This window comes from Ranitomeya variabilis, chromosome 8 (assembly GCF_051348905.1).
Source record: "Ranitomeya variabilis isolate aRanVar5 chromosome 8, aRanVar5.hap1, whole genome shotgun sequence".
NCBI lineage: Eukaryota > Metazoa > Chordata > Amphibia > Anura > Dendrobatidae > Ranitomeya > Ranitomeya variabilis.
In genome coordinates this window covers 59968201-59982152 of record NC_135239.1, presented here as the reverse complement: position 1 = coordinate 59982152, position 13952 = coordinate 59968201, and the positions used below count along the sequence as shown (strand labels likewise).

The following is a 13952-nucleotide window of genomic DNA, read 5'->3' as shown; positions in this document are numbered from 1 at the left end:
AAACATGTTAAAGGTAAAGGCTATAAGACCATCTCCAAAAGCTTGATATTCCTGTTACTACAGTTGTACATATTATTCAGAAGTTTGTGGTCTATAGGACTGTAGTTAACCTCCCTGGATGTGGCCACAAGAGGAAAATTGATGAAAAATTGAAAAAGGAGATAATACGAATGGTAACCAAACTTCCAAAAAAATTAGAGGTGAACTCTAAGGTCAAGGTACATCAGTGTCAGATCACACCATACGTCATTGTCTTGGCCAAAGAGGACTTCATGGAAGACGATTGAGGAGAAAACAACTGTTGAAATAAAATCATATAAAAGCTGATCTGACTTTGCCAAAATGCATATTGACATGTCACAAAGCTTCTGGGTGAGCATATTTTGGACAAGTGAAACAAAACTGGAGCCTTTTGACAAATTACATCAGCTCTATATTCACAAATGAAAAAAATGAAGCATACAAAGAAAAGAGCATTGTACCTACTCTGGAACACAGTGGAGGCTCAATTATGTTTTGGGAATGCTTTGCTGTATCTGACAGGGGGTCTTGAATCTGTGCAGGGTATAATAAAATTTCAAGATTATCAAGGCATTCCAGAACAAATGTGCTGCCTAGTGTCCTAAAGCTGGGTCTTATTCACAGGTCATAGATTCTCAAACAGGATCATAATCCAAAGCACATTGATAGAAACATCCAATCATGGCTAAGAGGAAAGCATTGGACTATTCTCTAGTGGCCATCCATGAGCCCTGATCTAAATCCTATTGAACGTAAGTGGAAAAATGTTGAAATCTGCAGTCTGGAGAAGGCATCTTCACAACATAGAGACAGATGAAGCAATGCACGCACAAGTAGTATGCCAAAATATCTATGGATAGGTGCAGAAGTCTCATTGAAAGTTGCTGAAATCGTTTGTTACTAGTGAGTGTCTCAAAAGGTTGTGCAACAAAATATTAAGTTCAGGGTACCATCATTTTTTCCCAAGGCGCTTTTCATTTGTTTTTGTTGTTTTTTTCTTTTTTTTTTTTCTTGAACCACAATTCAAAAGCAATTACTGATTTTCATTAGCTGATAAATTAAAATTGAAAATTACCTTTGTAAGTTTCAGATTATTTCACTGAATATTGTGGTTTTTTTTTTTCTTTAACAGAAGGGGAGCAACAATTTTGTCTATGTCTATTTCTTACTTAATCAATGTTACAACTTTTCTAAGGACTTTCATCTTGAATATGGGGTGCAGTTTTAGGCTTCACACTATAAATCAAATGTAGGAAAACTGGAGGAAGATTCAAGGGCACGCAACAAAATGAATAAATGTAATGAGTGCTCTACCTTATAATGAAGGAATAAGAAAATATTACTGTAAGTTTGGAAAAAAAATCCTTCTGACTTATTCAGATGTTAACTTTTCTTGTAGTACATGGAATTAACAAAAAGTACAGCAAGAGACGTGATCCTTGATTTTCGCAGACTCATAGATTTTTATTTAAAAAAATGGGTCTGTCTCAATAATAGTTAAGCAGAGACATGGTATGCCAAAGGACATGTGTTAATAGCCGCATGGACTATAATAGGTACGTGTTCTATCGGTGAGAAAAACAGACGTCTGAATGAGGCCCTAAATATATGAAAATTATAAATCCCAATGAGGAAACATATTTAGTCAGGCAGTGGAAATATCTTAGAAAGAAAAGGTTAAAACTTGATGAACATCTCATTTATCACCTAAGTATCTATGTAGCCATAAGTACACATAAACACACCCAGACTAGAAGTCGTTCCAGTTTGCTGATTTCAAAGAAAGAAAAGCTTTTAAGGGCATTTTCTTATTTTAAATTACCCATGTACAGGCGTGATGATAGTATGCATTATATTTAGAAATATGCTTAAAGTAATCAAAACAGATTACAAAATGGCCTGCTATGATAGGATGCATCATGAGGTACTGTAGCATATGTAGCTATATAATTGCTTTTCTATGAATAATTTCAACCATACAAAAGTGCCTGCCTATATGAATATTTTAAATTCCAAGGATATCAGCGTTCTACAAGGAACATTGGAAGAAAACAAATTCATATAGTTTCAAAATATTTTTTTATTGGTGGGTTAAAATGAGGACTACTTCTGTCACGAAATCTGTTCCCTAAGTGTTCAGGATTTTTTATTCTTTAAGGCAGTGATCATTGTCCTCTTGAACAAAGTAAACCATTGGCTATTTCTGAATAATATACATACAGATTATATAGTCAACAATATGTTTTTCTTTATGAGCTCTCAGCAGCCTGAAATTTGTCATGTAGACTGAAGCCTACAAAACAATGTATTCCTTGAGCAAAATATTACCACCATCTCTCAGTGGTTCATCACATCATTTTGTTGAAGTTTTTTTTATGTTTTAGCATATATGGCGGGAATGTTCTCAATGTGTACACTGAATGTATTTATAAAGCATAGTAGACTGTTGTGAATTCTGCTTTTGGGCTTCCTCCGGTGGTTGTAGGTGGTAATGCAGTTGTCCCTGAGTTGCAGTCCTGGTCAGGTGTATCTGCTGATTGCAGTTCTGACTGGGGTATTTAGGCGTGCAGGATTCATTAGTCCTTGCCAGTTGTCCATGGTTGTTGGGAGGTTTTGGTCCTCGTTTGGTTCCTTCTGCCTTCTGCCAAATCAGCAAAGATAAGTGTCTGGTTTTGTTTCTGTGGCACACATGCTGTGTGCTTAATAATTCTGTGCTATTCAGTGGTTTTTTTGTCCAGCTTAGATTGTGTCAGTATTTTCTCAGTCTTGTTGGATTCTCTGGAGTGGCAGATATACATTCCATGTCTTTAGTTAGATTGTGGAACTTTTTGTATTATCTGCTGTGGATATTTTTGGAAGGGTTTTAATACTGACCGCTTAGTATTCTGTCCTATCTTTCCCTATTTAGCTAGAGTGGCCTCTTTTGCTGAATCCTCTTTTCTGCCTGCGTCTGTCTTTCCTCTCCTACTCACAGTCAATATTCGTGGGGGGCTGCCTATCCTTTGGGGTTCTGCTCTGAGGCAAGGTAGTATTCCTATTTCCATCTATAGGGGTATTTAGTCCTCCGGCTGTGTCGAGGTGTCTAGGGTTTGTTAGGCACACCCCCACGGCTACTTCTAGTTGCGGTGTTAGTTCAGGTTTTGCGGTCAGTACAGTTTCCACCTACTCCAGAGAAAGTTCATGTGGCTCCAAAGTCACCGGATCATAACAGTACAACTGGCCCACTATGAGTTAAATGCATCTCAGAAGAAGGGAAGAAAGGTGTTGAGTCATTTTTTTTTCTGCAGTTTGCTTTGCCTTTTCTTCCCTCTTTTTCTCTGGGTGGCTAAGGAGTCTTGTGTTAGCATGGATGTTCAGGAATTAGCTTCTCGTGTAGACCAGCTTGCTGCTAGGGTACAGGGAATTTCTGATTATATTGTTCAGACTCCTGTTTTAGAGCCGAAGATTCCTACTCCTGATTTGTTTTTTGGTGACAGGTCCAAATTTTTGAGTTTTAAAAACAACTGTAAACTGTTTTTTGCTTTGAGACCTCGATCCTCTGGGGATTCTATTCAGCAGGTTAAAATCGTCATTTCCCTGCTGCGTGGTGATCCACAAGATTGGGCATTTTCCCTGGAATCTGGGAATCCGGTTTTGCTTAATGTAGATTCCTTTTTTCAGGCTTTAGGACTATTATATGATGAACCTAATTCTGTGGATCAAGCGGAGAAGACCTTGTTGGCCCTATCTCAGGGTCAAGAGGCGGCAGAATTGTTTTGTCAGAAATTTAGAAAATGGTCTGTGTTGACTAAATGGAATGATGATGCCTTGGCTGCAATTTTCAGAAAGGGTCTTTCTGAATCCGTTAAAGATGTTATGGTGGGGTTTCCCACGCCTGTCGGTCTGAGTGATTCTATGTCTTTGGCCATTCAGATTGATCGGCGCTTGCGGGAGCGCAAAACTGTGCGCGCTGTGGCGTTGTCTTCAGAGCAGAGTCCTGAGCAAATGCAGTGTGATAGGATTCTGTCTAGGACAGAACGACAAGGACTCAGACGTCAGAATAGGTTGTGTTATTATTGTGGCGACGCTTCTCATGTCATTTCAGTCTGCCCTAAACGGACAAAGAGGATCGCTAGTTCATTTACCATCAGTACTGTACAACCTAAATTTCTGTTATCGGTGTCCTTGATCTGCTCATTGTCATCATTTTCTGTCTTGGCGTTTGTGGATTCAGGCGCTGCTTTGAACTTAATGGACCTTGAGTTTTGGCGTTGTGGTTTCCCCTTGCAGCCCTTGCAGAACCTTATTCCTTTAAGGGCCATTGATGCTACACCTTTGGCTAAAAATAAGCCCCAGTTTTGGACACAGGTGACCATGCACATGGTGCCAGCCCATCAGGAAGATTGTCGATTTCTGGTATTGCATAATTTACATGATGCTATCGTGTTGGGTTTTCCGTGGATGCAGGTACATAATCCTGTGTTGGATTGGAAGTCTATGTCTGTGACTAGTTGGGGTTGTCAGGGGGTTCATAATGATGTTCCTTTAATGTCTATCTCCTCTTCTTCCTCTTCCGAAATTCCAGAGTTTTTGTCTGATTTTCAGGATGTATTCGATGAGCCCAAGTCCAGTTCTCTTCCACCGCACAGGGACTGTGATTGTGCTATTGATTTGATTCCAGGCTGTAAGTTTCCTAAGGGCCGACTCTTCAATCTGTCTGTGCCTGAACATACCGCTATGCGGAGTTATGTTAAGGAGTCTTTGGAGAAAGGGCATATTCGGCCATCTTCTTCACCGATGGGAGTGGGATTTTTTTTTGTTGCTAAGAAGGATGGCTCCTTGAGACCCTGTATTGATTATCGCCTCTTGAATAAGATCACGGTCAAGTTTCAATACCCTTTACCTTTGCTTTCCGATTTGTTTGCTAGGATTAAGGGGGCTAGTTGGTTTACGAAGATTGACCTTCGGGGGGCGTATAATCTTGTTCGTATTAAGCAGGGTGATGAATGGAAAACTGCGTTCAATACGCCCTTGGGCCATTTTGAATACCTTGTGATGCCGTTCGGGCTCACTAATGCTCCATCTGTTTTTCAATCTTTCATGCATGTTATCTTCCGGACTTATATTGATAAATTCTTGATTGTATATTTGGACGATATTTTGATTTTTTCTGATGATTAGGAGTCTCATGTGGAACAGGTCAGGATGGTATTTCAGATCCTTCGTGACAATGCTTTGTTTGGGAAGGGGTCTAAGTGTCTCTTTGGGGTGCAGAAGGTTTCTTTTTGGGGTTTTATTTTCTCTCCTTCATCTATTGAGATGGATCCAGTTAAGGTTCAGGCCATTCATGATTGGATTCAACCCACGTCCGTAAAGAGCCTTCAGAAATTTTTGGGTTTTGCAACTTTTTATCGCCGTTTCATTGCTAACTTTTCCAGCGTGGTTAAACCCTTGACCGATTTGATGAAAAAAGGCGCTGATGTGGCGAATTGGTCCTCTGCGGCTGTTTCTGCCTTTCAGGAGCTTAAACGTGGATTTACTTCTGCTCCAGTGTTGCGCCAACCGGATGTTTCCCTTCCGTTTCAGGTTGAGATTGATGCTTCTGAGATTGGCGCAGGGGCCGTTTTGTCCCAGAGGGATCATGTTGGTTCCTTGATGCAACCGTGTGCATTCTTTTCCCGTAAATTTTCGCCTGCTGAACGCAATTATGATGTTGGCAATCGGGAGTTGTTGGCTATGAAGTGGGCATTTGAGGAGTGGTGACATTGGCTGGAGGGAGCTAAGCACCGTATTGTGGTCTTGACCGATCATAAGAATTTGATTTACCTCGAGTCTGCCAAGCGGCTGAATCCTAGACAGGATCGATGGTCCTTGTTTTTTTCCCGTTTTGATTTTGTGGTCTCGTATCTTCCGGGTTCTAAGAATATTAAGGCTGATGCCCTTTCTAGGAGTTTTTTGCCTGATTCTCCTGAGGTCCTTGAACCAGTCGGCATTCTGAAAGAAGGGGTGGTTCTTTCTGCTATTTCCCCTGATTTACAACGGGTTCTTCAGGAATTTCAGGCTGACAGACCTGATCGTTGTCCAGTGGGGAAACTGTTTGCTCCTGACAGATGGACTAGTAGAGTGATTTCTGAGGTTCACTGTTCTGTGTTGGCTGGTCATCCTGGTATTTTTGGTACCAGAGACTTGGTTGGTAGGTCCTTTTGGTGGCCTTCTTTATCACGTGATATGCGTTCTTTTGTGCAGTCCTGTGGGACTTGTGCGCGGGCCAAGCCTTGTTGTTCCCGTGCTAGTGGGTTGCTTTTGCCATTGCCGGTCCCTGAGAGGCCCTGGACGCATATTTCTATGGATTTTATTTCTAATCTTCCGGTTTCCCAGAGGATGTCGGTTATCTGGGTTGTTTGTGACCGGTTTTCTAAGATGGTTCATTTGGTGCCTTTGCCTAAATTGCCTTCCTCTTCAGATTTAGTTTCGTTGTTTTTTCAGCATGTGGTTCGTTTGCATGGTATTCCGGAGAATATTGTGTCTGACAGAGGTTCCCAGTTTGTTTCTAGGTTTTGGCGGGCCTTTTGTGCTAGGCTGGGCATTGATTTATCTTTTTCCTCTGCATGTCATCCTCAGACAAATGGCCAAACCGAGCGAACTAATCAGACCTTGGAGACTTATTTGAGATGCTTTGTGTCTGCTGATCAGGATGATTGGGTGGCCTTTTTGCCATTGGCCGAGTTTGCCCTTAATAATCGGGCTAGCTCAGCTACTTTGGTTTCGCCTTTTTTTGTAATTTTGGTTTTCATCCTCGTTTTTCTTCTGGGCAGGTTGAGCCTTCTGACTGTCCTGGTGTGGATTCGGTGGTTGACAGGTTACAGCAGATTTGGGCTCATGTGGTGGACAATTTGGTGTTGTCTCAGGAGGAGGCTCAATGTTTTGCTAACTGTCGTCGGTGTGTTGGTTCCCGGCTTCAGGTTGGGGATCTGGTCTGGTTGTCTTCCCGTCATGTTCCTATGAAGGTTTCTTCTCCTAAGTTTAAGCCTCGGTTTATTGGTCCTTATAGGATTTCTGGGATTATTAATCCGGTGTCTTTTCGATTGGCGCTTCCTGCCTCTATTGCTATCCATAATGTCTTCCATAGATCTTTATTGCGGAAATATGTGGTACCCGTTGTTCCCTCTGTTGATCCTCCGGCCCCTGTGTTGGTTGATGGGGAGTTGGAGTATGTGGTTGAGAAGATTTTGGATTCTCGTTTTTCGAGGCGGAGGCTTCAGTATCTTGTCAAATGGAAGGGTTATGGCCAGGAGGATAATTCTTGGGTTTTTGCCTCTGATGTCCATGTTGCTGATTTGGTTCATGCTTTTCATCTGGCTCGTCCTGATCGGCCTGGGGGCTCTGGTGAGGGTTCGGTGACCCCTCCTCAAGGGGGGGGGTACTGTTGTGAATTCTGCTTTTGGGCTCCCTCCGGTGGTTGTAGGTGGTAATGCAGTTGTCCCTGAGTTGCAGTCCTGGTCAGGTGTATCTGCTGATTGCAGTTCTGACTGGGGTATTTAGGCGTGCAGGATTCATTAGTCCTTGCCAGTTGTCCATGGTTGTTGGGAGGTTTTGGTCCTGGTTTGGTTCCTTCTGCCTTCTGCCAAATCAGCAAAGATAAGTGATAAAGATAATTCTGTGCTATTCAGTGGTTTTTTTGTCCAGCTTAGATTGTGTCAGTATTTTCTCAGTCTTGTTGGATTCTCTGGAGTGGCAGATATACATTCCATGTCTTTAGTTAGATTGTGGAACTTTTTGTATTATCTGCTGTGGATATTTTTGGAAGGGTTTTAATACTGACCGCTTAGTATTCTGTCCTATCTTTCCCTATTTAGCTAGAGTGGCCTCTTTTGCTGAATCCTCTTTTCTGCCTGCGTCTGTCTTTCCTCTCCTACTCACAGTCAATATTCGTGGGGGGCTGCCTATCCTTTGGGGTTCTGCTCTGAGGCAAGGTAGTATTCCTATTTCCATCTATAGGGGTATTTAGTCCTCCGGCTGTGTCGAGGTGTCTAGGATTTGTTAGGCACACCCCACTGCTGCTTCTAGTTGCGGTGTTAGTTCAGGTTTTGCGGTCAGTACAGTTTCCACCTACTCCAGAGAAAGTTCATGCGGCTCCAAAGTCACCGGATCATAACAGTAGACCCAACAGAAGCCGAAAGATATATGGTTGGATGGAATGCATTGAAATACCACAATACTTGCTTTTGCAATGGGAGTCAATGAACAATGTATGCAACTGTACAATATGCAATTGCATTCTTAGGCAGGATTACTAATGCCATTGGTAATCCTGCCTATGAATACCACTCACAGGTTCCATCTAACATCATGGAAGCCAATAAAAGAAGATATTCCGAGGCCGATCAGGACCATCAATGCCCTCTCGTTACTTTATTATTCTGTGTCAACGATTTTCATCTTATTGGTTAATATACTAGTTTTCCGACCAAGATTTTTCCAGGACTATTCATCTGGATTAACTTCCAGTTGCCCATTCTAGTTTAACCTAAAACTGCCTAATTATTTTTTGCCTATTCATTTGGATCGTCAGGCTATTCCTAAATTTAGTGAAGTCAAAACACATCGACTGGGTCATGTCGACCATGTAAATTTTTCTTTTGTATGCACTATATTTTCATTTGAAATGGAAAAAGAAAATGAAAATCCAGTCCTGTTGAGCTGGACTCATTTTTTTTCTATTATCCTTGATGTGAGGCTAGGGCGAGGCCAGAGTCTGAGCCCCAGGTGGATGAGCATAGAGCAGCTGGGTGAGCTGGCATCAAGTTTCTATAATAATTATTCCTAAATTTGTTGGATCCAAAATTTGTCCTTTGTATTTACTCTCTAGTTTTGATCACGTCTTATTTGTTTTTTTCCCTTAGCTCACTCCACTTGTCAGCCGCTACTCTGCAGTGTCCATATGGGAGTCCCTGCAGTGAAGACCAGAAAGAATCGTAGAGTCTGTTAAAAACTGTGGCCAACCTCAAGCTCGTCAATAAAAAAACACTTTGAGTTGGCTGTTATGCCCACATTGTTATAATGTGAGACTGCCCACTCATAGTCTTTCTCATGGTCTCTAATATTTATTATATGAAATTAGTTTGCCAGTTTAGCAGAATCCTTAGATTTTCCTTAAAACAGTGGCCAACCCCAAGCATGTCAACAGAAGATCTATTTGAGCTGACTGTAACACCCACTTGGCCAAAATGTGTGGTCGCCCACTCATTGCCTTTCAGGTGGATCTGTATGACTATTATACTATATGAAATTAGACTGCCAGTGTACTGAATACTAAAAATATACTTTCTAACTGAAGACAGATTTTAACCATGAATTGAGAATTTTGAAAATGAATGATAAATCTAGAAGGAAAAAGGAGATTTCTTTGATAAAATATGTTATAAAGTTTCTTATTTTCGCTTGTACTATTGATTTATTAAATAAAAATTAAAACATCAGTTACTATTTAAAGAAAAAAGTGTATTATTACAATATCATTTTATCAAAATGTTCAATGAATCTTTTTCTATATTTTTAATATTGTATACTCACTGCTAAATGCAAATATATTTATACAATTTATTCAATGTGATTTTCAGGATTTTATTTTTGATATTCTATCTCTCAATGTTAAAATTAACCTACCCTTAATATTATAGACTGTTCATGTCTTTGTCAGTGGGCAAACTTACAAAATCAGCAAGGGATCAAATATTTATTTCCCCCACTGTAACTAAAAATAGAGCAGTCTTTAACCCTGATGTGTCCATGATTTCTTGAAGCTGAAGAAGTTAAGACGGAATATTTTGACTGCAATTCTGTTAAGGAGGGAATGTTCGAACCCATAAATCTATATAAAAAAATTCAAACAAAGGTTACATCTATGCATAACTCTTTTTCCATTTGCAATTAACAATTGTACACACAAGTTCCTTTCCATGCATATATCTATCAACCAACATGGCATTATTTTTTGGTTGAGGGATAGCAGTGTTTTAAAAAACAGTAATTGTAATTTTAAAACATATAACACGCACATTTTGCATTTTGTATGCCTGTTTTGATTTTCCACATTGCAAACCGTACACCCCACAACTATACCATGGAATGTTGCAGCATTTTGATGCCATGTTCCAACCTCCTTGAATTTGTTGTTATCTGAATCTTTTGGACAGTAGGAATTAATTTGTTTAACAAAAAATCTGAAGAGGAATAATACAAAATCAAGACATATAACTGTGCAGAACTATTTTGACACCCTTTTTTTAGTGGTCAAACTGCAGACACATATATGCCACACTGATACTATGGGCAGGCTGTTGTGGCTTTAGCCCTTTTGGCTATCACATGTACACCTATCTGCCATTGCTGGTTTATTCTATATTTTTACAGGGTTTGATAAGTGTGGTAAAAAAAATTGTAAACAATGTAAGCATAAACTTTATATTTGTGTCCAAAATGTATGTCAAACAGAAAAGTGGCTCTCACGATGGCTGTGGTAGAATGAAAGAAAAAAACTCATATGAAAAAATATCGGAGGCACTAAAAGCAGCACCACTGACACTGCAAAGCACCAAGCGGCCCGGAAATAATAGTACCAAAGGCAGGTCACACTTGGCCTCCTTTGCCTTTGGCAAGAGTACTAGTGGGGAGAAGGTGAATGAGGAATTGAATAGAATCAGATATATGTCACACCCTGGGCCAGTGTTAGGGGCAGGCAAACTAGTCATTTCCTTTGCTTTAGGGCTGCATTATACTCTATGGGGCTACATTGTACTCTGAGGCTACATTATACTCTAAGGGGCTGCATTTTTCTATGGGGCTGCATTATACCGAGACTGCATTATACTCTATGGGGCTGCATTATATTATATGGGGGCCTGCATTATATTCTATGGGGCAGCATTATACTCGATGAGGCTGTATTGTACTGAGGCTGCATTATACTCTATGAGGCTGTATAGTACTGAGGCTGCATTATACTATATGAGGCTGCATTATACTACACTGCTCAAAAAAATAAAGGGAACACTTATACAACATAATATAACTCCAAGTAAATCAAACTTCTGTGAAATCAAACTGTCCACTTAGGAAGCAACACTCTTTGACAATCAATTTCACATGCTGCTGTGCAAATGCAATAGACCAGATGGAAATTATTGGCAATTATCAAAACACTCTCAATAAAGGAGTGGTTCTGCTGGCGGGGACCACAGACCACACCTCAGTACCAATGCTTTCTGGCTGATGTTTTGGTCACTTTTGAATGTTAGTTGTGCTTTTACACTCATGGTAGCATGACACGGACCCTACACCCCACACCGTGGCTCAAGTAGTGCAGCTCATTCAGGATGGCACATCAATGCTAGCTGTGGCAAGAAGGTTTGCTGTATCTGTCAGTGTAGTGTCCAGAGGCTGGAGGCACTACCAGGAGACAGGCCAGTACACCAGGTTGTGGAGGGGGCCATAGGAGGGCAACAACCTAGAAGCAGGACCACTACCTCTGCCTTCGTGCAAGGAGGAACAGGAGGAGCACTGCCAGAGCCCTGCAAAATGACCTCCAGCAGGCCACAAATGTGCATATCTCTGCACAAACGGTTAGAAACTGACTCCATGAGGATGGTCTGAGTCCCTGACGTCCACAGATGGGGTTGTGCTCATAGCCCAACACCGTGCAGGACACTTAGCATTTGCCACAGAACACCAGGATTGGCAAATTTGCCATTGGTGCCTTATGCTGTTCACAGATGAAAGCAGGTTCACACTGAGCACATGTGACAGACGTGACAGAGTCTGGAGATGCCGTGGAGAGGTATCTGCTGCATGCAACATCCTTCAGCATGACCGGTTTGGCAGTGGGTCAGTAATGGTGTGGGGTGGCATTTCTTTGGAGGGCCGCACAGGCCTCCATGTGCTCACCAGAGGTAGCCTGACTGCCATTAGGTACCGAGATGTGATCCTCAGACCCCTTGTGAGACCATATGCCGGGGCGGTTGGCCCTGGGTTCTTCCTAATGCAGGCCAATGCCAGACCTCATGTGGCTGGAGAGTATCAGCAGTTCCTGCAAGATGAAGGCATTGAAGCTATGGACTGGCCTGCCCGTTCCCCAGACCTTAAACCGATTGAACACATCTGCAACATCATTTCTCGCACCATCCACCACATCACGTTGCACCACAGAATGTCCAGGAGTTGTCGGATGCTTTAGACCAGGTCTGGGAGGAGATCCCTCTGGAGACCATCTGCCGCCTCATCAGGAGCATGCCCAGATGTTGTAGGGAGGTCATACAGGCACGTGGAGGCCACAAACTACTGAGCACACTACTTGGATCAGCCTGTAACTTCATTTTCCACCTTGATTTTGAGCATTATTCCAACTCCAGACCTCCGTGGGATATTAGTTGTGACTTATGTTGATAGTTTTTAGGTTTTATTGTTCTCAACACATTCCACTATGTAATGAATAAAGATTTACAACTGGAATATTTCATGCAGTGATATCTTGGATGTGGGATTTTAGTGTTCCCTTTATTTTTTGAGCAGTGTATATGGGGCTACATTGTACTATATGGGACCTCATTTTACTCTATGAGGTCACATTGTACTCTATGATGTCGCATTGTACTCTATGAGGACGCATTGTCCTCTATCAAGGACTGTGAGGAGTGCATTATACTCTTATCAATGACTATGGGGGTGCATTATACTGTATGGACAACTATGGTGAATGCATTATACTGTATGGAGGGCTGTGGAGAATGCATTATACTATATGGAGGACTATGGGGAATGCATTATACTATATGAAGGACTATTGGGTGCATTGTAGTTTGGGGAGTGAATTGTACTATACGGAAGACTATGGATGGTGCATTATACTATATGGAGGTCTATGGGGGCATTATACTATATTGAGGACTATGGGCTGTGTGTTATACTGTATGGAGGACTATGGAGTCTATTATATTATATGGAGGACTATACGGAGTGCATTAAACTATATGGAGGACTATGGGGAGTGTGTTATACTATATGGAGGATTATGGGGTGTATATTATACTGTTGTCATGGCTGTGTATGGGATTTCCTTGTCCCTTCCTCTCAGGGTTAATTTTGTGTGGCCTTCTTTTGGTTTGGGAAGGGCTATATTTACACGCTCCTGTCAGAGTTTCCTGTCAGTGATACATTCGTTCTCGGCTGAGTAGCTGACCCCCTGGTGTACTTGTATACTGCTTGTGCTTGTTTGTCTCTTAGTGTATTTCCCGGCCTGTTTTCCATTGTGTGAGCTTGTCTGCTAATTCTGCGTGTACTGTCTTCTATTGGTCTTGACCTCGGTTCCTTACTTTGACTCCCCGCCTCTCTGTCCCTTCTGTACTGCATCGCTATCCCCGCTTTATGACCTATTGGCTCTGGCAACACCGTCCCTTACGTCTCACCCTTCGGCACCACCTTGTCCTCCTGACTTTACTTCGGCTTCCTTTGACTTTCCTCCAGCATCGTCGGTTTCCGCAATCCCTTGCCTTTACTCGGCATCTGGACCCGTCTCCGGGCGCTTCCCCCAGAAAGTCACGTGCCGCAGGTCCTGTGCACCTGCTGGCATGCCTGTTGCTGTTTTCCCCTCGTGCACCAGGTATCCCATGCTCCCCTAGGACACGTGCGCAGCCCTCTACTATAAGTCTGCACTGCACCCGTGATAACCGTATAGAGGACTATGAGGTGTGCATTATATTATATAGAAGACTATGGGGTGCACTGTACTATGTGGAGGACTATGGAGAGTGGATTATATTATATGGAGGACTTTGAGGTGTGCATTATACTATATGGAGGACTATGGGGTGCATTATACTTTGTGGAGGACTATGGGGCGCATTATACTAAACAAGCAAAATGTTGCCTATTCGTTCAGTGATTGGATTGTTTATGTC

General features: G+C 41.9%; 1 protein-coding gene across 2 annotated transcripts in view; it reads left to right on the top strand.

Annotated features, from left to right (window-relative positions):
• LOC143788926 (fatty acid hydroxylase domain-containing protein 2-like) overlaps positions 1-9463 on the top strand; it is a 325226-nt gene extending 315763 nt beyond the window's left edge. For both annotated transcript variants that reach the window (XR_013218755.1, XR_013218757.1), the window contains one exon: positions 8904-9463. The gene's annotated coding sequence lies outside the window, so the exon portion shown is untranslated. The remainder of the gene's footprint in view (positions 1-8903) is intronic.
• Positions 9464-13952: the final 4489 nt, after the last annotated feature.